The sequence below is a fragment of the Vicugna pacos genome, chromosome 12 (genome assembly GCF_048564905.1).
Source record: "Vicugna pacos chromosome 12, VicPac4, whole genome shotgun sequence".
NCBI lineage: Eukaryota > Metazoa > Chordata > Mammalia > Artiodactyla > Camelidae > Vicugna > Vicugna pacos.
In genome coordinates, this window is record NC_132998.1 from 54,796,014 (window position 1) to 54,823,335 (window position 27,322).

The 27,322-nt window shown below is 40.8% G+C and overlaps 1 long non-coding RNA gene across 9 annotated transcripts in view; it reads left to right on the forward strand.

Moving 5' to 3' along the window:
- LOC140700259 (uncharacterized) overlaps positions 1 to 27,322 on the forward strand; it is a 432,091-nt gene that overhangs the window by 184,462 nt on the left and 220,307 nt on the right. For all 9 annotated transcript variants that reach the window (XR_012078630.1, XR_012078629.1, XR_012078637.1 and 6 more), the window contains exons 3-4: positions 11,976 to 12,037; positions 19,977 to 20,206. This is a non-coding gene — a long non-coding RNA (uncharacterized lncRNA). The remainder of the gene's footprint in view (positions 1 to 11,975; positions 12,038 to 19,976; positions 20,207 to 27,322) is intronic.

A 27,322-nucleotide genomic window follows, 5' to 3' on the forward strand; every position in this document is an offset into this window, starting at 1 on the left:
GGAGAAAGCAATAAAAGCTTTTATAGCACAAGGCTTGGCACAGAGTTAACCTTCAATAAATATTTGGAAATTGATTTGGTTTCTCACTGTCTCACTGTTGAAGATGTTTACTTTGATCCACATCTTCCCATTGTAAACCCACTGTAGTGTGGGAGTAGCTAAATGTATGATTATAGATACTCTTAAGGTGGATGCGAATTTCATCACTGTTTCAATTGTTGGCCTAAGTGAAGTTCGACTCCTCTTCCAAACCTAGATTCTGAGGACAAGCTGTTGTATCATTTGGCAGACATCTCTCTATTTCTACGTGCTACTGTGTGTACTCCTTCTTCTGTTTTCCTTGATTAATCTTGCCAGACGTCTGTTGAATTTATTAGTCTTTTAAAATGAATAGGTTTTAATTTTATTGGTCACTTTTCTAGCTCTTTTTATTCTATTGCTTTAATTTGTGGTATCTCCCCTACTGTTCCATCCTCTGTTTCTCAGGTGTTTAACTGTAACTTCTTGCGCTTAAACTCAGTTTATTAATTTTCAATATTTTTTCTTTCATGTGAAAATGCTTTAAAGGATTTTGTACGTGTTCCACTACACAGTCACACACACGCACATGCACACAATTTACAGAAATGTATAAATGTACTCATAAACCTTCTTTTTCTTAGTGTGGTCCTTTTCTCCCCACATACTTAACCCTTCTCTCCCCTTTGCTCTCACTGTATGCTTATATTAACAACCTATGCTGAATTGGTCCATATTTCTCTTAGTATTGATGTGATTGTATGTAGATAGGGACATACACATACATAGCAGAAGTTTGTTGGTATTTTACTTACACAGATGGGGTCAGAGTATGCAGTCTTTCATGAATCTTACTTTTCTCACTCAACAACTCCTTTTGGGAAATTTTCCAAGTCCTCAAATAGCTCTAAGTAATTTTCTGTTATGGACTATCCAATATTCTATGTAAATGCTCCATAGTTTACCCAGCCATTGATCTATTAATCATACTCACTTTATTTCCAGTTCATTGCCACTTAGAACAACACTGAAGTAAACGCCCTAGGATTCATGCCCTTATGTACTTATGCTTTTATTTCTATATGTACATACCCTGAACTGAAATGGCTCATTGAAGGGAATATGTATTTTAATAGCTGTTGGGCAAATTGTTTTCTACAAACGCTGTGGCCTTCACATTTCCACCAGCAACATGTGAAAGTACTCTTCTTAGTTTATCCCCGTTGGCAATACTATTATTAATTTGATTTCAGGAGCCTTATAGTATAGCCTGATACTCAGTGTTCTCTTTTAAATGGCTATTCCTGGGTATTTATTCTTTCACATGGTGTGAATTTGTGTAGAGATGGCAAACTTATCCATGTACTAGAATGGAGAATCCGAACATCATCCCCAAATATTGGAGAAGTTCAATCAGTGGGGTAAAGAAAGATTACTTAAAATCTTTTGGGTTTGATTACGTATCTGGAAGAAAATAAAAATGGATTTCCATAAGAGGTTATCTTTAGTCTCTTCTGACAAAGCACCATAGACTGGGGGCTTAAACAACAGAAATTTATTTTCTCACAGTTCTAGAGGCTAAGCTACTCAATATGATGGTCCTGGAAAGGTGTGGTTTCTGGTGGGAATTCTCTCTCATGTCTTTTCTTCTTCTTCTTTTTTCTTTAGTTTCAACCTTTTTAAAAATTGAAGTATAGTCAGTTTACAATGTTGTGTCAATTTCTGGTGTACAGCGAAATGTTTCAGTTATACAAGAACATACATATATTCTTCTTCATATTCTTTTTCACCCTAAGTTACTACAAGATACTGAACATACTTCCCTGTGCTGTAAAGTATGAACTTAATGTTTCTCTATTTTATATGTGTGTGTTAGTATCTGAAAATCTTGAACTCCCAATTTATCCCTTCCCACCCTCTTTCCCCCTCTGATAATCATAAGTTTATTTTCTATGTCTGTGAGTCTGTTTCTGTTTTGTAAATAAGTTCATTTGTGTCTTTTTAAAATACTCCATATACAAGTGATATTATAAGGTATTTTTCTTTCTCTTCCTGGTTTACTTCACTTAGAATGATGATCTCCAGGTTCATCTATGTTGCTGAAAATGGCACTATTTTATTCTTTTTTGTATTTGTTATAAACATATGTATCATATATATGCCACAACTTCTTTATCCAGTCATCTGTCAATGGACATTTAGGTTGTTTCCGTATCTTGGCTATTATAAATAGTGCTGCTGTGAACATTGGCGTCCATGTGTATTTTCGAATTATAGTTTTCTCCAGATATGTGCCCAAGAGTCATGTTTCTTCTTACAAGGGTACTAATCCTACAGTGTCACACTCCCACACTAATGACCTCATTTAACCTTAATTACCTTCTTATAGGCCCGTTAATCAAATACAGTCACATTGGAGGTTAAGGCTTCAACATACGAATTTTGAGGGGACACAATTCAATCCATAGAACACAGTATGCACAAAAAATTCTATATAGATTAAAGATTTAAATATATACATATAAAAGAAGGAAAATTCTACAGAATGTCCAGGGAAATACATGTCCAGTCTGGGACCTTGAGAACTTGCTAACCATAGTTACAGACTCAGAAGCTTTAAAAGAAGAGTATTTGTCTACATAAAAATTTTACTCTGCATGATAAAAGATTCCATAAACAAAATCAATGGGCAGAATCAATAAATAATAGACCTGAAAAAAATTAATACCATTCATAGATCAAAATTTAGTATCTATAAAATACAGATGTGCTTACAATTTGACAAGAGAAAGATAATGGAACAGGAAAATGGACTTGAAAGGGCAATTCAATACTTCTTTCTCTTTTTTATTGAAATTAACTTACATACAGTGAAGAACTCAATGAATGCCTATATATGTATATGACTGTAGCCGCCATGCTGGCCAAAATACAGAAAACCCCCAACACATCAGAAGATTCTTTCCTACCCTTAAAGGTCCCGGTCAATATTACCACCCCAGAGGTAGCTTCTGTTCTGACTTTAATCACCATAGATTACTTTGGTCTGTTCAGGAATATCTGTGAATGAGATCATACCGTGTGTACTTGGATGCATGAGGGTCTAGTCAGAAGGTGGAAACTACTGGCCTCTTTCATTCAACCTAAGACCTTTGAGATTAATCCATGTCGCTCTCGGTTTGAGTGGTTTGTTCTTATTTATTACTGTGTAGTATTTCATACCCATCATACTAAATTTCATCATTTTTTTCTGTTGTTGGACATTTTGATCAGTTCTAGGATTTGGCTATTATGACTAAATTGATATAAAAATTCTGTACTTGTCTTTGATGGACTTACACACTCATTTCTCTTGTATACATACATAATAAGAGTAGAATTTCTTGGTCACTTATGACCCAGAAGCTACATTTTCTTGTCTTCTGAGTGTTAGTTATTCTGGTGAGTGTGAGCTAGTGTCTCATTGTGATTTTAATTTGCATGTTCACAATACTGAACAACTTTACATGGGTTATTGGCTATTTGGGTGTTCTCATTTGCGAATTGCCTATTGAAGTTTTTAGCCTACTTTTAAATGTGGTTATTTGAAGTTTTTTTTAAACTATATTTTCTGGATGTGAGTCGTTGTCAGATATGTGTATTGAGAATTTCCTCTAGTCTATGGCTTGCCGATTTACTTCCTTGATCATTTCTTCTGATAAATAGTAGTTGTTAATTTTAGTGAAGTACATATTATCTGTTTCTTCATTTGTGAAAATTAGTTAGAAAATTACTGTTTGTCCTGTTAAGAAAATTTTACATTCCACTGGTCACAAAATATTCTTCTATGTATTTGTCCAGAAACTTAATATTTCTGCCTTTTATACTTAGAAATGTGATCCACCTCAAATAAATTTTTGAGGTGAAATATGAGTCAAGATCTTTTTTAAAATATAAATACACAGCTGCTTCAATCATGTATTAAAAAGACCATTTTCCCCTATTGAGTTGCACTGAGACCAGTGACATAAATTAAGTGCAGTGCAGGTGAGGATTTATTTCTGAATTTCTGTGAGCTGCCATTGTTACATTTATCTATCACTGAACCAAGACCACACATTCATAATTATTGTAGCTTAACAGTAAGCATAGAAATGTGACAATTGGAGTCCTTCAAATCCTTCAAGATTTTTTTTGCATACTGTAATTTTTTTTCTACTTACAAATTTTAGAAGTGGCTTATCAATGTACATATACAAACACACAAACCTTCTGGCATTTGGTTGGGGATTGCATTATCTATAAATCAACCTGAAGGAAGTTGACCCCTTTACTGTAATAAGTCTTCTAAATTATAAATATGCACTATGTATTTATCTAAATACTGTAATTTCTCTCAGCAATGTTTTGTAGTGGTCAGTATGGAACTGTTTCACCTTAGGACTTGATATGTCTGATGCTATTGTAAATGTTTTTGTTTTTAAGTTTAAATTTTTCATTTCATTCATTTGTAAATTGTTTGCTGTGGAATATAAATATGCACTTAATTTTTATATACTGATCAAATATTCATTAACTTTATTAAATGCACTTGTTAATTCTAATAATTTCCTTAAAGGATGTTTTGGTTTTTCTACTTAGACAATTTTGTGAATAATTTTCTGTGAATGAAGATAGTTTTACTTCTTCCTTTCCAAACTCTATGTCTTTTATTTCTGTTTTCTTGCCTTATTGCTGTGGCTAAGACTTCTGATACAATTCAGTTAAAGTAATGATAGTGGAAATCTTTGTCTTGTTCCTAGTGTCACATTCCACCACTGAGTATGTCAGAAATAGGTATTTTTTGACAATATCCCTTTATCAGATTTAAAAACTTTTTTTTTCAATTTCTAGTTACTGAATTTTTCCTTCTTTTAAAGTCACAAATGGGTGTTTAATTTTATCAAATGCTTTTTCTTTCTCATTTGAGATAATCATATATTTTTTGTCTTTCTTCTGTTTATGATGAATTATATGACTGATTTTTGAATATAAAATCAACTTTTCCTGGAATAAATCCTACTATGAAATTTTCTTTTCTACCTCCTCTTTTTCCTCTTCCATCTTCTTCTATAATTATTTTTAAATTGTAATTATTATTTTTATTGTTGCTCTTTATGATTTTACTTCTATATTTACAAGAGAAGTTGACATCAATTTTTATAATGTTTCATGTGATATTTATTTCTTCAATGCATTACTAGAATAAATCAAAATAGCCACTGAATTAAATTTTTGCTAATATTTTTATTTGGCTTGTTGCTTCTCTGTTCAGGAAGGGTATTGACTTCTATTTTTGTTTCTTACAATGTTCTTGTAAAGTTTTAAGACAAGCTTACACTGAACTATAAAAGAAGTTAGCAAGTATTCTCTGTTTTGCTGTTCTCTGTAAGAGTTTTTAAAAGATTTGTATTATTTATTCCTCAACTGTCTGATAGGATCTGCCAGCAAAGTCATGTAGTTGTAGGGCTGTTCACAATTTCAATTTCTTCTAGGAAAATTTTTGGTAAATCATGGTTTTCAAGGAATTTGTCCATTTTATCTATTTAATTAATATATTGACATAAAATTGCTCATAGTATTCTCTTATCCTTTAAATGTCAGCAAATTCTGTATTAATATAACTTTTTTTTCCTGATACTTGTAATTTCTTTGTTTAACTTCCTTGTCTCACTACTGTTTTACTTGTCTATTGATCTTGGAAAGATCTTATTAATTTCTATTTTTTCTCTACATTCTCTTGTAATATTTTCTGTTTCTCTTTTTGTTTCCTTAAACATTATTTGGGATTAATTTAGTGGGGGTTTTTGGGTCAAGTTTATTGAACTAGAAGCTTAGATAAGTGATTTTTTCCACTTTTCTTCTTTTTCTAATATATGCACATAAATATGTACTTTCCCTCCAGGTCCTGCTTTAGCTTCGTATTTCACAAATTTAGATGTTTAGTATTTGAGATACTTAGTATTCAGATAAAAATATGTTCTAAATTCCATTTTGAGTTTAATTTTGCACATGTGTTATTTAGAGATGTGTTACCTACGTTTCAATCATTTGGAAATTTTCTAGTTATCTTTCTGTTACTGAGTTTTAATTTAACTCCATAGTCGTCAGAATATCCACATTAAATTATTTCCTTCCCTGGAATTTTTGATTTGTAGCCTAGGCTATAGTCTGTTTTTATAAATGTTTCATATTCACTTGCAACAGATGTGTATTCTGCACTTTTGGAAGTATCCCATGTGATCAGATTGGTCAGATTTGGTCATGTTGTTCCAATCTTCTGGAGCCTCACTATTTTTTTCTGATTGTGCTATGTTTTACTCAGATATGTGTGTTAAAATTTCCAACCCTTATTGTAGTTTTTTCTGTATCTCCCATTGGCTCTGTCTCCTTAAAGTTTAGATACTGACTGGTATGTACAAAATAGATAAACAAGTTTATACTGTATAGCACAGGGAAATACATTCAATATCTTATAGTAGCTTACTATAAGATGAAAAAGAATATGAAAATGAATATATGTATATTCATGTATGAGTGAAGCACTATGCTGTACACCAGAAATTGACACAGCATTGTAAACTGACTATACCTCAATAAAAACAAGTCTATATATAAAAGGTATATTATTAAGTACTTTCAACTTGAGAATAGCTATATGTTCCAAATGAATTGGCTTTTATTATTATATTATAGGTTCCTTTTTTTCATTCATCTAACTCTTTCCTTACTGTTACTTTTCTCTCGTATTAATTTAGCCACACCTGCTTTCTTTTGCATAGTGTTTATATATTATATGATACATATTTCCCATCCTTTCCCTTTTAACTTGTCCTTTGTATTTAAAATGTATTTCTTGTAATCAGCACATAGGCAGGTCTCGTTTTTTCTTACTCTAGTCTGGAAATCTTTTAATTGGAGCATTTATTTTAACATAATGTAGTTACTGGTAAAATTGAGGTTAAGACTATCAAATTTACCGTGTTAGTGTTTTTTATGTGTCCGTTCTGTTCTTTGCTTTGTTACTCCTGGTTTATTACTTTTTGGGTATTTATTATGGATTTTCACTAGTCCATTTTACTTCTTCTAACTTTTTTTTCTGTCTTTCAGCATCATTTTTGTGGTTATCCCAGAAATTACAAAACGCTTTTTAAACTTATTATAGCGTACCTACAGTTAATACTTTTATCACATCCAGACACTGCTACATCTTTACTGTAGCTTAATTCCACTTACCTCTTTTTTATGTTTTGCTATTATTACCATATATTTCCCTCAGTGCAGGTTGTACTTTTCATGAGACAGTGTTACTATTGTTCTTTTGAACCATCCACATAGTTATTAGTGACCCATAAACTTAGCTTCTCCAATGTTGTCTGTTCCTTATGGAACTTTCATGTATCCATCTGAATAATTTTCCTTCACTCCAAAAAAGCTTCATTTCTTGTAGTACGAGGCTGGCCACAAATTCTCTCAGTTTGTGTTTGTCTGGAAATGTTTTTATTTTACCTGCAGTTTTGAAAGAAAATTTCTCGGTGTATAAGTCCAGACTGGCAATTGTTTTTTTTTTTTTTTTTCCTCAGAGCTTTAGAGAGGCCATTCTTTTGTTTTCTGGCATGGCTGGTATCTGTTGATAAGTTACCTTTCTCACTTTTCTTTCTCTGAAGGCAGTTTCTCCTTTCAGTTTGGAATCTTTAGATTTTCACTTCAAAATTGGTGTTCAGCATGAAGTTTCCAAGGAGACCTGAGATGAGTGAGGGCCTTGGAGTAGCAATATTGTCTCCTCGTCTGCACTGTGACCGCCTCCCAACATGAGTGACGCGACGAGACATAGATAGATGGTCCTTCACAGTTTCTGTTGTCTTAAGGTCTGAGGGCTTCTGGCTCAGCAGGAGGGTGGGAGGCGCACTGGACTGAGAGCTCAGGAGCTTGGATTGAAGTCTGAGCTCTATCCCTACCTCCTATGTCCTTGGGCAATTCAGTTCCCTCTCTGAACCCCAGTTCTCTTATCTATAGTAACAGAAAGGTAGACTACAGTTGCCAGTGCTCCCCGATCCAAGATCGGGGTGATTACAGGCGTCAGATCGATGGGAGACTTCTGCAGCACTGGACTGGGAATCACGGATTCTGGATTCTGATCCCGTAGTTTAGTAACTAGGAGTGAATAATGATGATGACTATGGTACCACCTATTTATCAAACTTTATGATATTCTAGCCTCTTGTGTTGTGTGCTTTGCCTGCGCTGTCTTACTTAATCCTCAAAATAAAGCTCAAAGTTGCTTTTGTTCTTTTCCGCTTTACAGATGCAATAATGCATCCGCAAGGAAGTTAAGTAACTTACCCCAGGCCACAGAGTGAGGAAGAGGAGGAGTAGAGACTGGAACTTGGGGAGTTTGGCTCCAGGGTACCGGCTGCCCTCCCTCCCTTCGCTGACACATCATCACTTCAGCTTGAGCCACAGTTTCATAATAGAATCATTATAATGGATCAACATTTACAGCACTTTAGAATTTAGAAAGCATTTTTAAATTATGTTCATCTGATCAAGTCCTCTTAACATTGGTTTTATTGCCTAAGTTTTGGAGCTGAGAAGACTGAAAATGTTAAGGGACGGCAGAGATTCACAAATTGGGTAGTAGCAGAGACATTACTTAGACGAGTGCTCCTGACTCAGAGTTCGGGATTTTTTTTTTCTCCCCCTGTGGCATGGCAGCTAACTCTGTGCAAAGAGAAATAATCACCTCCCCATGGCCTGCTTCACATGAGAGAATGTGAGGAAGTGTTTTGGAAGGTGTAAAATGTCCTACGAAAACTCGTGTCCTCCTGGCTCTAAGTTCAAAAGCAGGTCCCCGTCCTCCTTGTGCACTCTCCATGCACGGCACTTTCTGTTGCACTCGTTAATGAGCTGGCCGTGGTGCTGCAGATGGGGAATGATGCAGGCAGCCGGTCCTCTTTCCCTCGGGTGTTTCAGCTGCTTGAGGCTCTGACTCCCCGCGGGTCCCCACGGTGAGGTGGACATGACAAGTTAATTCTGCAACAGGTTGGGCTGGAGCAAGCCTGGCAGCCGTGTAGTGAGAGGGGCCCTCGTCGCTTCCAGCAGGAAGGGGGAAGTGAGATGTGACAAGTGGATTATCATAATACTAATTGTATTATGAAGGAGGGAAGTGAGATCTCCTGGTTTCCCTGGAGAATTGTTCTGTCTACCTGGAGTGACTTGGTGGCAGGAAGGAGGGGCTGATCAGGGAGATACCAGGCAGACTGGTGACCTCTTTGCCATCTGAAGAATTCAGGATCACATTGGAGGTTGACAATTGCACAAAATAAATAACAGGAATGATTGCCCCTCTTTTTTCAGGGTTCACAGAATTATATAACCCATGGGTGCTTTGCAGAAACTGCCACTGAATCCTCAGTAGCTGTTGTCCACCCTGACCCTGACCCTTTAATCTAGCTCTCTCCATCCCCATCCCTGTGACCCTCACAACCAACAACGATTGAGGTGGAGCTGAGAACATGCCAACTCCCTTGGTGACAGTGTCTAGAGGAAGCAATCAGTTTACCAAAGATCACATGGCCAGATAGCCATCCCCCAGAACCTTTCTTTCCTCCTGTCCTACCCCAGTTCTGTTTTCTTTTTTTTTTTTAATATTTTTTATTGAGTTATAGTCATTTTGCAATGTTGTGTCAAATTCCAATGTAGAGCACAATTTTTCAGTTACACATGAACATAAATATATATATTCATTGTCACATTTTTTTCACTGTGAGCTGTTCTAATTTGTGCCTGAATCTTGACCTGGTTCTACACCTTAGGACTTGGTTGACTTGCATTTGCCAGGATTGGCTAACCATGAGCAGTAAGGGCTTTGCTTTGAACTTGACTCTTTAGCTGTTTCCTCTCGTGGTTCCTCTGATAAGACACCTCAGTCTGACTGTCACCCCTTGTCACCCGCATACCAGCACGCTCCGCTTGACTGACACCTCATCAGTCAGGTGACTCCTCTGTATGGTCCCTCTTAGACCCAGGCCCTTCCTCAGACTTAGGAGATACTGGATACAAAGTTAACTGATCTTATCCCCAATGACTTACCCTGAGCCACAGAGCAAGAAAGAGAATGAACAATTTGCCCAGAATTCGAGTCACCAATACTGCTACCAATCCTGATATGACTCCTCTCAGTGCTACCACTACTGTCTTTGCAGTAACAGGTACCAAAGTGCCGTGAGCATTCATGTGTTGGCCTAAGCACATTCTCGGAGGCAGGTCTATTATTATCCCATTTTACTGATAAAGAACCTAAGATGCAGAGGTTAAGTAATTTTCCAAAGGTCGAAGCATTATCAACACTCCAGATGGAGTGCAGAGAAGAGGGTGGTAGTGTGGGCTTCCTTGTTTGGGGCCCATGTTGATCCAAAGTGAGATTCGAACAGGCAGAATCTCTTAAGTAGGAAATCACGAGGGGGCTGTGGCAGGTCAAGCAATGGAAAGTCTACTAAGGTGCCTAGCTGGCCCTGATCCAGGAAACCTGAAGGAGAGCGGGATTCAGGGTTTGTTTCACTTCGGGTTTCACCTTGGGTCTGGGGCTGCAGCTGCATGCCTCCCAGGTGTCTTGATTCTACTTCTTTCTAGTTTGGCTTTGATCCCAGGCTGACTTCTCTGTCAATAATATACATGCGGACAGCTCCCAGGGCTCCCTGGTCCCTCACTCGCATCCAGGAGCAGGGACGTGACTTTTTATCTATCAGCTACTGAAGTTCATTCTCTTGTGACAACTCTTGTCCTGTGCCCACAGGAGAATGCCATGTGCTGATTGGCATACACCTCGGAGACTGTACCACTCTGGCCTGTGTCCCTGGGTACCTTGTCTCCCAGGGACAAAGGAGCACAGGATTGAGGTTCTGCATTTGAACTTGCAACCCCTAGGTTTTGTGATTTCGTGAGCCCTTTCATCTCTGGCATCATAAATGTCTACCAAAAAAGGGAGAGAATCATGCAGACATACCCACTTCTTAGCTATCTTGTCATCTCTGCAGCTATAATTCCTATATCCATCTATAATCCATCCACTTCCTCCCGTGGGAGGTGGGAAGAGGAACAGAGACAACTGGCAAAGGGGGAGGAAATGGGCTGGAGGCCACAAGTTGCTCTCTGCCGTCACTCATGCAATCTTTGAAAGGTGCCCAGATGGGGACGCATCTGAGGTCTCGTCCTGCTTGACTTCTTAGAGATGAGGGAAAGAACAGATGGAGAAGGTAGAGAGAGCACATGGGTGGCACCCAGCGTCACTGGCAAGCAGTGGGGGCGCAGTGTGAACAGGTCAATAACTTCAACATCCCAGAAGGAACATCAGAATCCCCAGTGTATTCCAGGCACCTGCTCCCTCTGGCCACTGGGTTGACCTCCAATCACAGGCGAACTGAGCTGATAGGTAGGCCTCTGTTCTGGAAGGAAAATTACAAGAATGCAAAACCTGGGGCATGGCTTGGTCTCAAGTTGGCATCTTCTGAAGGCTGGAGCCTCTTATCTCCTTTCTGTTCTGTGCTTCTAATTCCTGCAGGCTACCTTCAGCCCAGTTGTGGGGTTTGAATCTACTGCCTGGCTTTGACCCCAATGTTGACCCAATTTTGCCTTTGATTGAACACCTTTAGGCTCATCCTTGATTTCTGAATTCTAGTCCTCAGCTGTTCTTCACTCCTCATGGCCACTCACAGGAATAATAATGACAGTAGACATCGTGTATCAAGTCCCTACTCTGTGCCTTGGGTTTCGCAGACATTTTCTATCAATACTGCGAGGCTGGTTATTATTATTTCCATTTTACCTGTGAGAAAACAGAAGCTCAGAATAGTTAAGTCACTTGGCCCAGGTCTCTCGGTTTGTCCGATGGCAAGGTTGGGGATCAAAGTCTGACTCCAATCTCCTTTTGCTTTTCACAGTCTGCTACTGCATCTCACAGAACAAGGGAGAGCATAGAATCCGGCTGGAAGTCCACTTTCAAGTAAGAGGGGTCCGGTGTGCAAGCGGCTCCCAATCCCATTGCCCGGGGTCTTACCTTCCACCTGGGTCTCTTCCTGGCTGGTTCCTCCTTTGACACCACGCCCAGCCCCCGAGGGCCACAGCTACCCTTTCAGTAGTCCAACCCAAGCTTGACAAAACTCGCTTTTCCTCTGTCCCTTTAACACAACTGAGACAGGCTGGTATTTTCAGAGAGAGTTTTACCAAACACTAAGGGAAACTGAAAGGAAATAATTGCAGCAAATACAGGCAGTATAAAAATAGCCAGCTTTCCAAATACATATTTCTGGCTCTAGGAATCACAGTGAGAACAGCAGAAAGCTTTTCTGTTGTCCAAACCTAATGCTAAGGAAGCTTTCTCCCCCGCCCTCACACACACTCCCCCTCCCCCGTCCCAAGCTGCTATAAAGTCCGTTTCAGTGGAGTTCAGCCACGTTCAAACCTCTGGTGTGGGTGGGGAGTCAAGGCTCTGACCGGGGAAGGGGGAATGAGTAGGGTGAGGCATGGCTGCAGGACCCACGTCTCCCTTGAATAAGCTCATCTATTTCCATGACCTTGGCTCCTACCCATATGCCGATGCCTGTAGCCTAGACTTCTCTCTTGAAATCTATTGGACATCTCTGCTTGGATGTCCCATGGATAAATGAATGCCCCTGTCTCCCCCTAAACTCCTTCCTACTCCACCAGTAAATGACACTGCCAACTACCCAGTTGGACAGGAGAGGTACCAGGAGGAACCGGACAATTCCCTTATGCACAATTGACCATTACGTTCTGTCAGTGTTGTTCTTTTCCCAAAACCTCTTCATGTTTCCCCATCACCTCTGCTACTACCCACATTCAAGTTATCTTTCTCTCTTACCTGGACTGTTGTCTCGGTCTCCCTCCTAACTACTTCTGCTACCTTTACTTTTACCTCCTTGAGTCTGTTCTCTATGCTGGGGGTAAAGCTTTTAAAATACAAATTGGATTATGCCATGTTTCCTGCCTAAAACCCTCCAGGAGGTCTCTGTTGCTCTCGGAACAAAATACAAAATACAGTCTGACCCTGTTTATTCCTCCAGGTGTGTATCTCAGACACTCCTGTACTTCTTATATTTGATAATCTGTACCTGGTCCCTCTTCTTACCATTTCTGAACCACGCTGATCCCCTCTGATGTGTTACTTTGACTTCAGGGCTTGGAACACGCTCTTCTCTCTGAATGGAATATCCTTGTCCCAAGACCCCTTGCCTGGTTTCACTTGTTAAGTCTGAACTTAGGCGTACCTAGCTCCAGACTATTCTCTATATCCCATAAAGGGGGGTTATGGGCTATGTCTGCCTCTCCAATGGGTCCTAACCTAATACTTATCACTTATAACACCTTCTAGCTTTTATGAATATCTGCCCGATAACAGGGGTGTGCGGGGAAAGTGACCATGCCATCTGAATCACCGTTGTATCATTATTTATTATCACAGTGTCTGGCATAGATTGGACAGCACTCAATAAATATCTGATAAATGGATTAACTGACAGATAAGTGAGTGAAAATAGGGTGACCAGAACCTTGGAGAGGGATGACGTGATTAAACATTGGAGTAGGAAAGAGAAGACTAGTTCGTTTAACAAACATGTCCAGACTATCTCCTCTGTATCAAGCTGTGTGCTGGGAAATAGGGACCCAAGAGACAAGGACCAGACTTCTTTCTAACTGGCAGGACCCTGATCTTGGACCATTGGTTGTTGCTACATTTTCACTACTGTGAATCTCGCCTTTTAGCAGGCCTACCTGCATACTACACGTAAGTTCTTGGGGGCCTTGTCTGGACCAGCTTATAGCAGCAGAATTAAGTTTTAAAAGAAAAATTAGTTCCTTTTCCTTTCCTCCTCTCTCTCCTTTGTTTTTCTTCCCTTTTATCTCTTCTCCTCTCCTTTCCTTTTTAAGTGAAACCCTGCCCCATGCCTGTCCTCCCCCACTTCCGTCTTCCTCTTATAATTCATTTGTGATGCTCCAGATCTCACCTTGATTGTGATGAACTCAAAAATGTGCTGGTGGGACCAGGGCTAATGAGTTTCTGAAGGTGGCGTGTTACTTAGCATCTTAATTGGTTACCCAGGATCCTCTGTGATTGACATATTCCCAGGGGAGCATCCAGGCAGAGGAGAGGGCTGGTGAGTGAAGGCACTGCAGGGTTGGAAAGGGATTAGTGCTAATTCCTCCCAGGCACCTCCTTGTGATGTTTCTCAGTCAATAAGAGATTAGACAGGGGAAGAGGCTGAAACACAGTCATGTCGGTTCTCATCACCTGCTAACCCCTTCTCTCCATTCCCACAGTAGGCCCTAGTGCAGGGGCCTTAGGCATGTATCCGCTGATGCACACAGAACACTTGGAGGCCTTCCTCCCGCTCCTGGATCTGCCAGGAGAGCCCTGAGAAGCAAAGACTTCTGGTGTGTTTTCCAGGCATGTGGGACCCTGGGAGATGTGCTCAGGAGCTGCTTCATGGTCTCCGAGGTGGGTGGGAGGGCAAGGTAAGAAAAGAATGAGTGATAGGCCCGTGATAGAGAGAGAGAAAGTTAAGAGAGCAGGGAGTTCTCATCAGCATCTCATCACTACTCTGTTCTGCACCCCCAGGGCTTGTGGCAGACAGACTCGAGGGTGGTCCCTGTAGTCCTCGACTCTGGGTATTTACACCCTTGGATGAGTCTTTCCCCTTCAGTGTAGACAGCCCCTGATGCTTGCTTCTAACCAATAGATACGTCAAATGTGATAGGACATCCTGTGATCACATTACATAAGGCTCATCTTGCTGGTCAGCTTGCTCTAGACTCTTGCTCTCTCTCTCTCTTCCTGGCTTTGAAGAAGCAAGCCACTGTGGATCCTACAACTACAAGGAGCTGAGTGCTGCCAACAACCTGAGTGAGCTTGGATGAGAACCTCAAGTCTCAGATGAGAACCCAGCTCGGGCGGACAACTTGACCACAGTCTTGTGACCACTGAACAGAGAACTGAAGTGCGTGCTGGAACTCCTGATGCACACACTACGAGATAATAAATGTGCTGTCTCTAAGTTTGTCATAATTAGTTCTGCAGTGATAGAAACCGACAAGTAATGGGAAATGAATGCAGTGGTCCCTTTTCCTTCCTGCCTTGAGCACCAGGGCCTGGATGTCTTTGTTCTCTTCCATCACCAATGAGGTCTCTTGGGAAAGGACAGTAAATTTATTCATACTAACATGAACTTGACTAACTGCAGCTCATGTTGCTACTCTCCCAACAAAGACATCCATACACAGGAAGCCTTAAAAGCTATGGCTCTTGTAAAAAAAGTCTACTGGATATTAAACCCTTATCAATTATATTAGGAAATTATAGGACTCAATAGCAAAATAACAATCTGATTTAAAAATAGACATTTTTCCAAAGAAGACGTGCAGATGGCCAACAGGTACATGAAAAGGTGCTCAACATCACTAATCATCAGGGAAATGCAAGTCAAACCCACAATGAGATACAGTGTCACATCTGTTAGGATGGCTAACATCAAAAAGGAAGAAACAACACATGCTGACAAAGACTTAAAGAAAAGGAAACTTTCGTGCACTGTTGGTGGGAATGGAAATTGGTGCAGCCAGTATAAAAAACATTGTGGAGGTTCCTCCAAAAAGTAAATATAGAACGATCATATGATCCAGCAAGATTCACTTTGGGTGCATATCCAAAATGAAACCACTATCTTGAAGAGGTGGCTACATCCCCAAGTTCACTGCAGCATCATTTATAATAGACAAGGCATGGAAACAAGTGTCTATCAGTGGATGAATGGATAAAAAGTTGTGATACATATAGCTAAAATGGAATATCATGCAGCCATATAAAAGAAGAAAATCCTGCCATTATGACAACATGGATGGACCTTGAGGGCATTACACTAAGTGAAGTAAGACAGAGAAAGATAAATACTCCATAATCTCATTTATATGTGGGGTTTAAAGGAGCCTAACTCATGGAAATAAATAATAGAATGGTGGTTACCATGGGCTGGCGGGTAGGGGAAATGGGGAGGTGTTGGTCAAAGGGTACAGACTTACAGCTATCAGATACATAATTTCTGGGGGGGGTCTAGTATACAGGAGGGTGATTATAATGAACAATACTGGATAATATACTTAAAAATTAAGTGCATAGATCTTAACTGTTTTCATCACACATACAAATAGATGGTAGTTATATGAGGGAATGGAAGTGTTAACTAACCTTTTTGTGATAATCATTTCGCAATGTATGAGCAAATCAAATTATCACACTGTGCACCTTAAGTGGATATATGTTATATGTCAATAATATCCCAGTAAAACTGGAAAAAGGGTTTATTGGTCTTTTGGGACTATTTAGTTTAGATAATTTATTATGCCTTGAATTATGTCCCCTTTTTTGGAGGAGGTAGGTTGTGGCAACACTTTTATTTTTAATTGAAGTATAGTCAGTTTACAGTGTGGTATTAATTTCTGGTGTACAGCGTAGTGATTCAGTTACATACATTTATATATTCCCTTTCATATTCTTTTTCATTATAGGCTATTACAAGGTATTGAATATAGTTCCCTGTGCTATACAGTTGTTTATCTATTTTATATATAGTAGTTAGTATCTGCAAATCCTGAACTCCTCGTTTATCCCTCCACCTGCCTTTCCCCGCTGATAACCATAAGTTTGTTTTCTACGTCTGTGAGTCTGTCTCTGTTTTGTGAATAAGTTCATTCATGTCATTTTTTCACATGGGGAATCTTACAAAAATGACACAAGTGGCAGCACTTTTAATTTTTCTTTCTTTTAAGCTTTTCTTGGCAGACTTTCATGATCTGCTCTTTTGGCTCTATTGGGCAGAGCAGGGAAATTACTTTCATTGTCAACTTCAAAACTCCTTTCTCAAAGCAAAGCCTCTTTAGGCCAGAGTGCCGTGCCCCAGGCCAGAGGCTTCTGACTCACCCAGATTCCCAGTTAAAAGACACTGCAGCCCCAGAGCTTCTGGGAGATGGAAGCAACCTCCTAAGAGGGCGCAGGTGTGAGCTCTGGTTTTGGATATCGGGGTGAGAATAGCTTTTACTCTTTTCACTTAACTTGAAGAAGCCAGTGCTCTAAAATCAGAAAGAATTAAATTGTACCATCTGTGAACTATTTGCTGGCAGTGAGCAAGTTATTTAACCTGTCTTGTCCTGTTTCTCTCTTTAACATACGTTATTGTGAACATTAGCTAATGTAACGGTGTGGTGAAGAGTCCTCAGCACCATGACCAGCCCCTGGCTTCTCATCCAACACATGCTAATTTTTCCCCTTTGTGTGTAGAGGAGGGATGTGAGCAAGACCAAGGGCAAATGAGGTTTTTCAGGGATGAAAAGCTACAGAGCAGTAGTCTTCCTCCTTCTTCACCTTTTACCTCTGATTTCTCCCCTTTTCCTTCCTTCTCCCTCGTAAGCAAATATATTCAAAGTGCTTAGGACAGGACTTGGCCACAGATGCTGAATTTTCTGCTGTTGTTGTTAGTATTTTTATTGAAACTGTTATTTTTGTTGTCAAAATCATCATCATCACAAAGATCATTGTCATCATCACCATTATTACAATCATCACCATCATCATCACCACCACCATCACCAACATCATTGTCATCATCACCATCATTATCACCATCACCACCATCATCATCATCACCAAGATCATCATCACCATCATCATCTCTTCCCTCCCAGCCCAGTTTTCTTTAGTAAAGGTAACATACCTGTACCGCTCTCTGTAATGCTGAGGCTGGGAGCCTGTGTAAATTACATTTCCTGAACACCCCTGCCATCTGGCTTCCTGTTCAGTTTTGCCAACAAGGAGATGCTGTCAGAGAGGAGGAAAAGCTTTATATTTGCCTTCTGTTTTTCTGCTTTTGGCAGCTTCTCCAGAAAAAGCTGCATCCGTTTGAGATGATCCTAGCTTTAGCCACAGCAGCCTCCTCCTCTGGGATGGCCCTCCTCAGCAGGATGGCCCTCCTCAGGGCTTCCAAGGACGGCCCTCCTCAGGGCTTCCAAGTACAGTCCTCCTCTGAGGCTTCAGTGCTGCCTGGGCCATCTCTGCAGGGGAAGGGAAGGGGAATAGGGGGAGGGGAGGGAGAGGAGAGGAGAGGGAGGGAAGGGGAACGAGGCGGAGGAGGAAGAAGGCGGGGCAGGGGAGCAGAGCAGAGAAGAAAGTGGAGGCAGCACAGCCTCTGACTGTTTTTCCCTCTGAATGTGTTTGAATGAGTAGCCATTTGTTGTCAGTCCAAGGATTAGTCAAAAGATGCTGAAATAACAGAACAAAAATGTGGGAAAAATATGAGTCCTTGATCACATGGTTGAGTTACGGAATCAACTAACCCTGGAAGCTTCCCACATTTAGACTTTGCTTTCTTGAGATGAACTTCCTTATTGTTTTTATCAGTTTAAGTCAGTTTGTTAGTTTCAGCCATTGTCATCCTACAGAAAGACGTAAACAGAGAGGAGAAATCTACTCCTTGTCTTTCTCCTCATTTCCTTCTTCTCCTTCACCCTTTCCACCTCCTGCTCCTTCCTCCCTCCTTCCCTTCCTCTAAGAATGCAGAAAGCTTTGTCCAGTTAGCTTCCTGTCGCATCTCATTGGCTGCAATCAGAGCTCGTGTCCATAGCTAAGTATGTCTGTAAAACGGGATAGAATGATCACAATTAGCCTAGACTGCATATTATAGGGTATGATACAGAGTCAACTGTCCACAGCCGTGACGTATCTGTGATTTTACCCAACTGCTAGTTTCCTGGTTACTGGAAAAGAGGAAAATAAGAACAGCCGGAGTAAAAGAAAGACATAGAGTGTGCAGAGGGACAAATTCAACAATCACAGCAGACCTCTCACCAAAATTCGTACAGGCCAGGAGATGTTGGAGTGACGTATTTGACTGAACCACAAAAGTAGTTTATCCAATGAAAACATTTTTCAAAAACAATTGGGAAAATAAAAGCCGAGCCAGTTTATGAACAAACTACATTGCAAGAGTTGTTAAGCTCTTTAGGCAGAAGGAGAATGGTATCAGATAGAAATTTCAATCTGCGTAAAGGAATAAAGGAATAAACATCACCAGAAGCGGCAAATGTTGGAATTAATATAAAATACTTTTTCTCATTTTTAATTACTTTAAAAGCTAATTGACTGTTTAAAGCAGAAATAGTAGCAATATATTGTGAGGCTTACAGCACATGTAGAAGGAAATTGTAAGATCACAATAGCACAAGGGATGGGGAGAGGGAGAAGGTCTAACTCATATGCTACCCATGAAGTGGTACATGCAGTGGTTTCAAGGCAGACTGTGATTGATTAAAAAGTTGTATAATGTAAACTTGAGAGCAACCACTAAGAAGATAAAGGAAAGAAGGATAGTCAGTAAGCCAACTGTAGAGACAAAATGGAATACTGAACTACACTGAGTTGATTCAAAAGAAGGCAGGAAAAGAGGGGGAAAGGAACAAAGAACAGATGGAATGAAAAGAAAGCAAACGTGCAATGTGGTAGTTTAAAACCCAGTCATATTGATGGTTACATTAAATGGAAATGGTGTAACGCTCCAGAGATGCTCAGACTGGATGAAAAATGAGCACCAGACTATATGTTATTTATAAAGAGCCACTTTAAATACAAAGACAGGTTAAACATAAAAGAACAGATACGTATGTAAAATACCTATCAGAATACTAAATACCAGACAGCTCTTGGTGCTTCATTTACATGCATTACCTCAATGAATATTTAAAATAATTTATGATGAACAAACGAACAAGTCATCATTTTTAAAAATGAAGAAGCTCCAAAGTCTGTGTTCTTAACTGTCGTTAAGACTTTAGACTTCTGGAAGGTAGGGATTGTATTGTAATTATGTTTTTACTTTCAGTGTCTCCATATCAACAACACAAGACTGGCTCAGAATAGGTGACTGACAATTACGTTTTTCATGAATAACGGGTGGATGATTGACTGGCTGGCTGGCTGGGTGAATGAAGACATGAACGCACCTGGAGACGCCACTATCATCCCGCTGGTAGCGTGTGTCCTGAACAGACCTCAGTTTGACAATGAGAACAACATTTCCGACAGCAGATAATGTCACACATCAAAATTGAGGTAAGAATTCAAGTTCTTTGGTGCACGGAGTAGGTTCTGTGTTAATTATTAAAACCAAGCAGGAGACGCTTCCAGGGCTGGGATTGGGGTGGAACTTGTAAAGCCGTAACATAAAGTCTCTTCCTTCGAAGGCAATTCCCTTCTTGGCTCTGAGAACGAACATGCCACCTCCGACCATCCCCTCTGTGGCATCCTGTCTAAATGCAGTGTCTGGTCAGCTGGGGATGAGAATTAGTGAGTTATTTTGTATGTAGGCACTGCCAAAGAAACATGTAATTACACCCATCTTGCAATTTTAGAGCATAAGGATAATGTGTTTGTCGGAGTTGTTAGGATAATCAAACTCATCAAGACCATTCAGAGAACACCCAGCGGACTAGTGCCACTACGCTTCTTACACCCTATTGTATTTCTTTGTTTAAAAACTCCATTCCTATCATTCCTTAACTGTAAGTTATAGATATCCATTGGAGATTGCTAAAGCAAAAAACAAAAAAAAAATTAGCGGACAGATTGGGGGACTTCATTATAAAAATATGTAAGTATTTCATGTCACCCAAGGGGAAGGAAGTAGCTGAGCCCTAGGCAAAAAACGGAGCCAGGATCTGGAAAGACATCAAGACAATCTCTCTAGCTCACATGTTTGCTTTTCTTGGAACAATGATCCTTCTAAGGCTTTCTGTTCTTACTCTTCATTACACATGGTAGGCTATCCTTGGCCACACAATAGCATCCTGATTTGCCATCTTCTGCAAGTATAGGTCAGGCTTAACTAGAAGATCTACGACCAAATTTTAAATTTCTGGGAGAAATATTCTTATTGGCCCACCCTGATTCAGTTTAAAGTTACCTCGAGGAGTCATAAGTATTGTCCTGTTGGGTAACAGAAGCAATTAGGAGCCTTTTTTTTTTAATCTAGATAAACATTCCAAGAGTATAAATTTCTGGAGAGCAGGAACTCTCACTCATCTTCATGAATCTTGGCACAATGCCTGACACATGATAAGTCATTGTAAGGGTTATAATTCCAATCTGTCAGATGTCCAAACCCTGAAGTAACTTCTGCCTGAATCGCTCTTTCCTCATATCTGTACATCACTGGTTAATTCTGTTCCATACCACTCACTGTAGGCTAAGTTGCGCTGCATAACAAATGAACCCCCAGATCTTACTGCCTCAGAACAGTGATCCTCAAGGTGTGATCCCTGGTCAGGCAGCATCAGTATCACCTGGGAACTTGGTAGATTCTTGGTCTCTACTCCAGACCCACTAAATGAAAAACTTTGGGATGGGTCCCATCTCTTTGCTTCACCAGGCCCTCTGGTTACTTTTTGGTGTACACTGAAGTTTAGGACCCGCTAGCTTTGAACAGTAGAGCTTTGTTTCTCATTAAACTTGCAAGAGCACCGGGGGTCGTCTGTCCTACATCACCTTACTTCACCAGCACGTGGATCAGAACCTACTGAGACCAGAAAGGAACACATGACGATCCAAGAGCTAGCTCTTAAAACTTCGCTCCGAAGTTACATTCCATGGCCCTCAACAAATCCAGTGGGGATGGACAGCAACATACAGTCCTGTCACAGAGAAGGGATACATAGGAAGGGAAATAGAACTGTTGCATTCACTTTATTATTTTCTCATTTCCATGTAGATTTGCAGATGGCAGTCAGAGTAATGTTTCGACAAACATTTCTCAAGGCCGTGGAACAATCATAATTGTTCCCATTGTTACGATTGCTCTGTTCAGCTTGCATGGCCACTCTTACGGTCCCACACGCCTGTGCACAGCGAGGTCTGCCTCTGTCTGGAAGAGCAGTGACATAACCCACCGCATACGTTTTCCCTGTCTCTGCTCAAACGTGCCTTCTTAGGAAAGATTTCCCTAACTGGCCTAATTTCATGCTGTCCTGTTTCCTCCACCCTCTCTCACTCTGTCACATCACTCTGTTTAATTTTCTCCTCACCACTTACATCAAGCTGAAGCCACTTTATTAGTTTAATTATTCTAAAATTTATTACCACGTATGCTTCATCAGAACAAAGACTTTGTCTATGTTATTCACAGCTCTATCCCCTGAACTTAGAGCTGTGCCCCACACAGAAATGTTCAGTAAACATTATGGGATATGAGATGAACCAACTAACCTCTCACTGCTATTTAAAGTGGAGCTGGGGCCTGTCCTGGGTCTGAGCCAGAAGCCGGGGATGGCAGATAAGAAGCTTCCAAACTGATGTCCGGACACAGAGCCCAATATGGATTTGGGTCTGCTGAGTGAGAAACTAATTTAGGGAAGCTTTCGGCTTTCAGCTTATGATTCCGCCCTGGTGTCTAGCTTCTTCCTTCCCAACTATGAGTTCACCCAGCATTTCAAAGGCGGCTTCTCCGAGCTTCCCTTGGTGAGAGAGATTGAATACCCTGGGAGAATACCTTACTCCCATCTCTAGAAAGGATACTATTGGAGTTGCATAATTCCTTCATCTGAAAAACATTTATTGAGTCCCCGCTATTTGCCAGGAAACAGTAATGAACTGGACAGAAAAATCCCTACCCTAATGGAACTTAAACTGGAGGGAGACAGACAATGAACTAGTTTAAAAAATTAATCTACAGTATTTCAAGTGGTGAGAAGCAGTATGAGAAAAAAATTAAGCAGAGTAGGGCGGATAGAGATTGAATGCTATTTTATGCACTGTGACCAGAGAAGAGCTCTCTCATCAGGGGAACCTTGAGGGATGATTGGAAGAAGTGAGAAAGCTGATACCTGGTGCAGGAGAATTCCAGACAGAGGGCAAAGTCCTTCAGGCGGTGGTATGATGGCATGTTGGAGAAATTAAAAAGGAATCTGAATGATGGGAGAAGAGTGAGCTAGCTCTCAACCTTTTGCACTGTGACCCACAGAGAGATATAAATTTTCTGTTTGGACTAGTACATACACACATATTTGTGCGTGCACACACACACACACATACTGAAATCAAAATTTCACAAAAGAATGCTCATCTTTATCATGCACAATGCACCCTGATATTATCTATTCTATTTCATTCTATTTCATTGAAAATTCTGGTCGTCACTATCTACATTGATTACATAACCTATTGGTAGATCAGAACCCACAGTTACACTGAGATAAGTTGAAAGTGCAGGAATTAAGATCAGAGAAGTAGTGAGGCACAGAGAATGGGTTTTTTACGTTCTGGAGGGGGAGTGGGTAAATAAGGCTATTAGAACATTTAGAGTTAAGGAGTGATTTGTGCGTTTAAAACATGGCTCTGGCTGCTCTTTGGGGAATGTAATATAATAGGCCAAAAGTGGGGGCACAGAGAAAAGTAAGGGGTTATTGTGAGGTGACAGGGGCTTGGACCAGACAGCTAGTAGAAGAGGTGGTGAGAAATGGGCTGATTACAGATTTATTTCAAAGATGGACCCAACACAGTTTTCTGATGGATTGGATGTGGGGTGGTAAATCAAGGTGGAAGACAAAGACAATTCCAATATTTCAGGCTTGAGTGACTGGAGGAATAGAGCTGTCCTTTACTGAGAAGGGTCAAACTGAGAAAGAACTAAGTTTGGGAGAGGGAGTGAGATTAAAAGTTCTGTTTGGGGCAGCATGTGAACTTTGGAGAGACCTAAGTAGAGATGTTAGAAAGTCATTTTTATATTTAGGTCTGGAATTTCATGCTGGCGACATGTATTTTAAGTGATGAGTTTGTAAATGGTGTTTTGTTTAAACCTTACTGGATAATACTTCTCAGGGACTGTGTATGAGTTACAGAACATTGGTCTAACTCCTGAGCCCTGAGGCTCACCAACAGCTGGAAGTTGGAAAAGATGGAGAGAAGCTGCAGAGGTGACTAAGATAGAGTGAGCAAAAAAAAAAAAAAATACCCAATGGTGGGGGGAGGATCAAGAGTGAGTGGTGTCCCGGAAGCAAAGCAAGACCATGTTTCACAAAGGAGGGAGTTGTCGTGTGTATCAAATGCTGCTGATGGATTAAGATCAGGACTGTGAATTGACTCTTGAACTGGACCATGTGGAGATCATTGGTGACTTTTAAAGAAGCACTTTCAGTGGGATTGGTGCCAAAAAATAGCCTAATTGGATTTGGTTCCAAAAAAAAATGGCTGGAGATGAAGGGGAAACAGAGAGTATGGAAAATCATTTTGAAGAGCCTCACTGTAAAGGGGAGCCGAGAAATGGGATGGGAGCTGTTAGGTGGGAAGTGATACTTGCAGCTGTGGCAGGACCTTTTGGCCACAAGGGAAAGGCCAAGAAACCTCAGGGACTTTGGCCAAGAATCCTCAGGGACTTTGGCCAGAGACCTTGCCTTGATGAGGTTCTGACTTCATTCAGAAAATAGTAACCACTCCCAGGCTTTAAGCTACTCTCAAACAATCTATTACTTGCAGCCAAATGCATCCTAGTGGGAATGTCACCAAACATTTGCTTTCATCAGGCCCTTGGGTTCCTGACAACCTGGTAATGTAGCTCGGGGTGTGGGCATTTGAGTGAATTCCTGATGGGCTGCTGACGAGCTGTTGTTCCTGGGAAAGTTACTCAACATACACGAGCCTCAGTTTCTTCATCTAAACAATGGGTATGATAATTGTTATGAATCCATATGGTTATTTAGAGGATTAAATGAAATAATCCTTAGAAAGCAGCACTTATGTAGTGCTCTGAAAATTATAAATGTTCAACAAATATAAGTAAGTACGGCTACTTTCTATAGCCTTCACTTAACAGCTCTGTTCAAGGAGAGCCTTTTGCACGTGCCCAGCCTTTGGAAGACCTACAAAAGCCCTGGCAGGACAGAGAGCTCTGAACAGAAATGGCCTTGAATAAACTTCCAGATCAGGGATCAGGGCCCAGAGGAGGAACTGCTGAGCTCTGAGTCCCGGACATCTTTCTGCCGGAACAATAGGGCAGCACACTTCTCTTCACAGCTGTCTCTCTCTCCCCCGGCCCACCCTCCCTTTCTGATAGAGTTATTCTGTTGTTCATCACGCTGCAGCAGCCAGCAGACTGTCCAAGTCCTCTGCAAGCGTCCTAAGTGTATTTACTGCTGAGCAGTGCTGCCTCAGAACAATTAAATCAGACGGCGATTGTCAAAAGTGTTGGCAGTTCTTTGGGCTGTGGTTGCCAGACTCCACTTCCTTTGTCGGTTGGCACCTGGAATGTGTAATAAACCTGCCTGGCTCCTTGCCCCCATATTTCTCCAAGCCCCCGCAGCACAGGCCATTTAGTCCCCAAAGCAGGCCTGGCCTGCCTCAGGCTCTGAAACTAAGCAGTCTCTTAATCAGAGAGAAACAAATAACCCTTGGCTACCTAGCCTATCTGAGCATCTCCTGGTGACCTGCACTGCAGCCCCGGAGCGAGCCTGGCCCCTGTTTCTTCTGAGCCAGGAATCTCAGTTCTTACTCCAGTTCCGGTCTTGTCATCCTGCTCTTGAATCCCCCTCAGACCTGTGCCCTCTTCACTTTGTCATCCTCCTTTCTCCAGCCGGGGCCACCTGACCTCCATCTTCAGCCAGCCTTCCAGCCATTCTTTAGGGCCTGTTTTGATCTGACCTGCAAGAGGCACCATCTGTGTAGAGTCAATGCATGGCTGTAGAAACTTTCATTCCTCTTATTGCTCCGGTGAATCATCTGAGAAGGACCAGTGAGTGTCCCAAGGAAACACAAATGGTAGGAGGGAGGGATGTGTTCAGAGGGAGGGTAGCTTTTTAAGGGTGTGAGATGCATTCAAACGATTTGCCTCCCCTCCCCTTGCAACTTTGCTTTCCTTTCACCCTTCATTCGGGAGTTCTTCATCAGGATATTCTTCATTCAGGATATCTGATTCGGCTCCGTATCCTGGTGGTGAGGGTGACCACACCTACAAAGGCAGCACTAGGATGACAACAGTTTCTTTCTCTTTCTCTTTTTTCTCGCTGCTCTCTCTTTCTCTCTCAGGCTTGAATGTTGTCATTCAACATGTAGGGTTTGGTCCCATGGGGGTGGAGAAAACTCTTCTCACCCAGGTTTTGGTCTTCATCTTCCAGCAAAATTTACCAGAGAGCTCTGCATGGGGCTTTGGGCACAAGCCCAACTAATAATAAAATTTTACTGAGTGTTCCCATTTGTCATTGCCCTTTGTGAGGGTCTCTTCCTTGGGTTGAAGCTAGGGTGGCTGGATTTGAGTATTCTTTTGGGTTCCAAAGACCCAAACCTTATGATGAATTCCTGAGCATCACGTCCGTCAGGCTTCAAATCTAGTGCTCTGAATGTAAAACACTTAGTACAACACAAGGCATTAAATGCAGCAATAAAGGCCTTCCCACCACCTAACAAAGCCGCGGCACTGATGGGATCTCCTATGTATAATAAAATGCTAAGCATTTGCTCAAACATGCCTTTAATCTCAAAGAGAAAATTCCATCTGGAACTTCCTCTGGATATTCCACAATGGCTGCAAATTTCTTATGTTTGGCTGAATAAAATACCATCACTTCAATAATGGGAAACACAAAGGCTTTTCAAAGGCATGTGCTGTACAAGAAGCGTTCTTTTTATTTTATGTTTTAAACTCAAACAGTTGACTTTTAATATCTGATGTTTGAATTTGTAGTTAGGGTTTTGTTTTTTTTTTAACCTTAGGCCCATACATTTCTGTGGCAAGAGAGAGAAGAGAGACTTAGGTTTATTAAAAGAATAATAAAACATCTTTAAAAAGTTGTTCTGTGTTGGGTTGGGTCTGTGGAAGATGAGGAAGTGGCAGGTCTGAAAGAGGTAACTCTGCATCTCAAAGACGCTTCCCTCTGCACAAACTGAGGAATCGCCCATCCACGTGGAGATCTCCCTCCACATTTAGCCCTGAACTCACCCTCAACAATCTCCATGCTGATTCCCTCGGTCTGCCTTTCCAATTTCACTCTGTGACCCCCTTTGGCATTTGGCTTATCTTTATACTGCATTCGTCAGCCTCAGTTTCCTGGGAGATTTACGAGAAAGTCTATTCCAGCCAAATGCTCATCTTGATTCTGGGATGGAGATTCTGGCCTGAGTCCAGATCCTGCTCCTTTCATCTTTTGCAACAGGAAAATATGGTGGGAAGACTATGGGGCTTAAAGG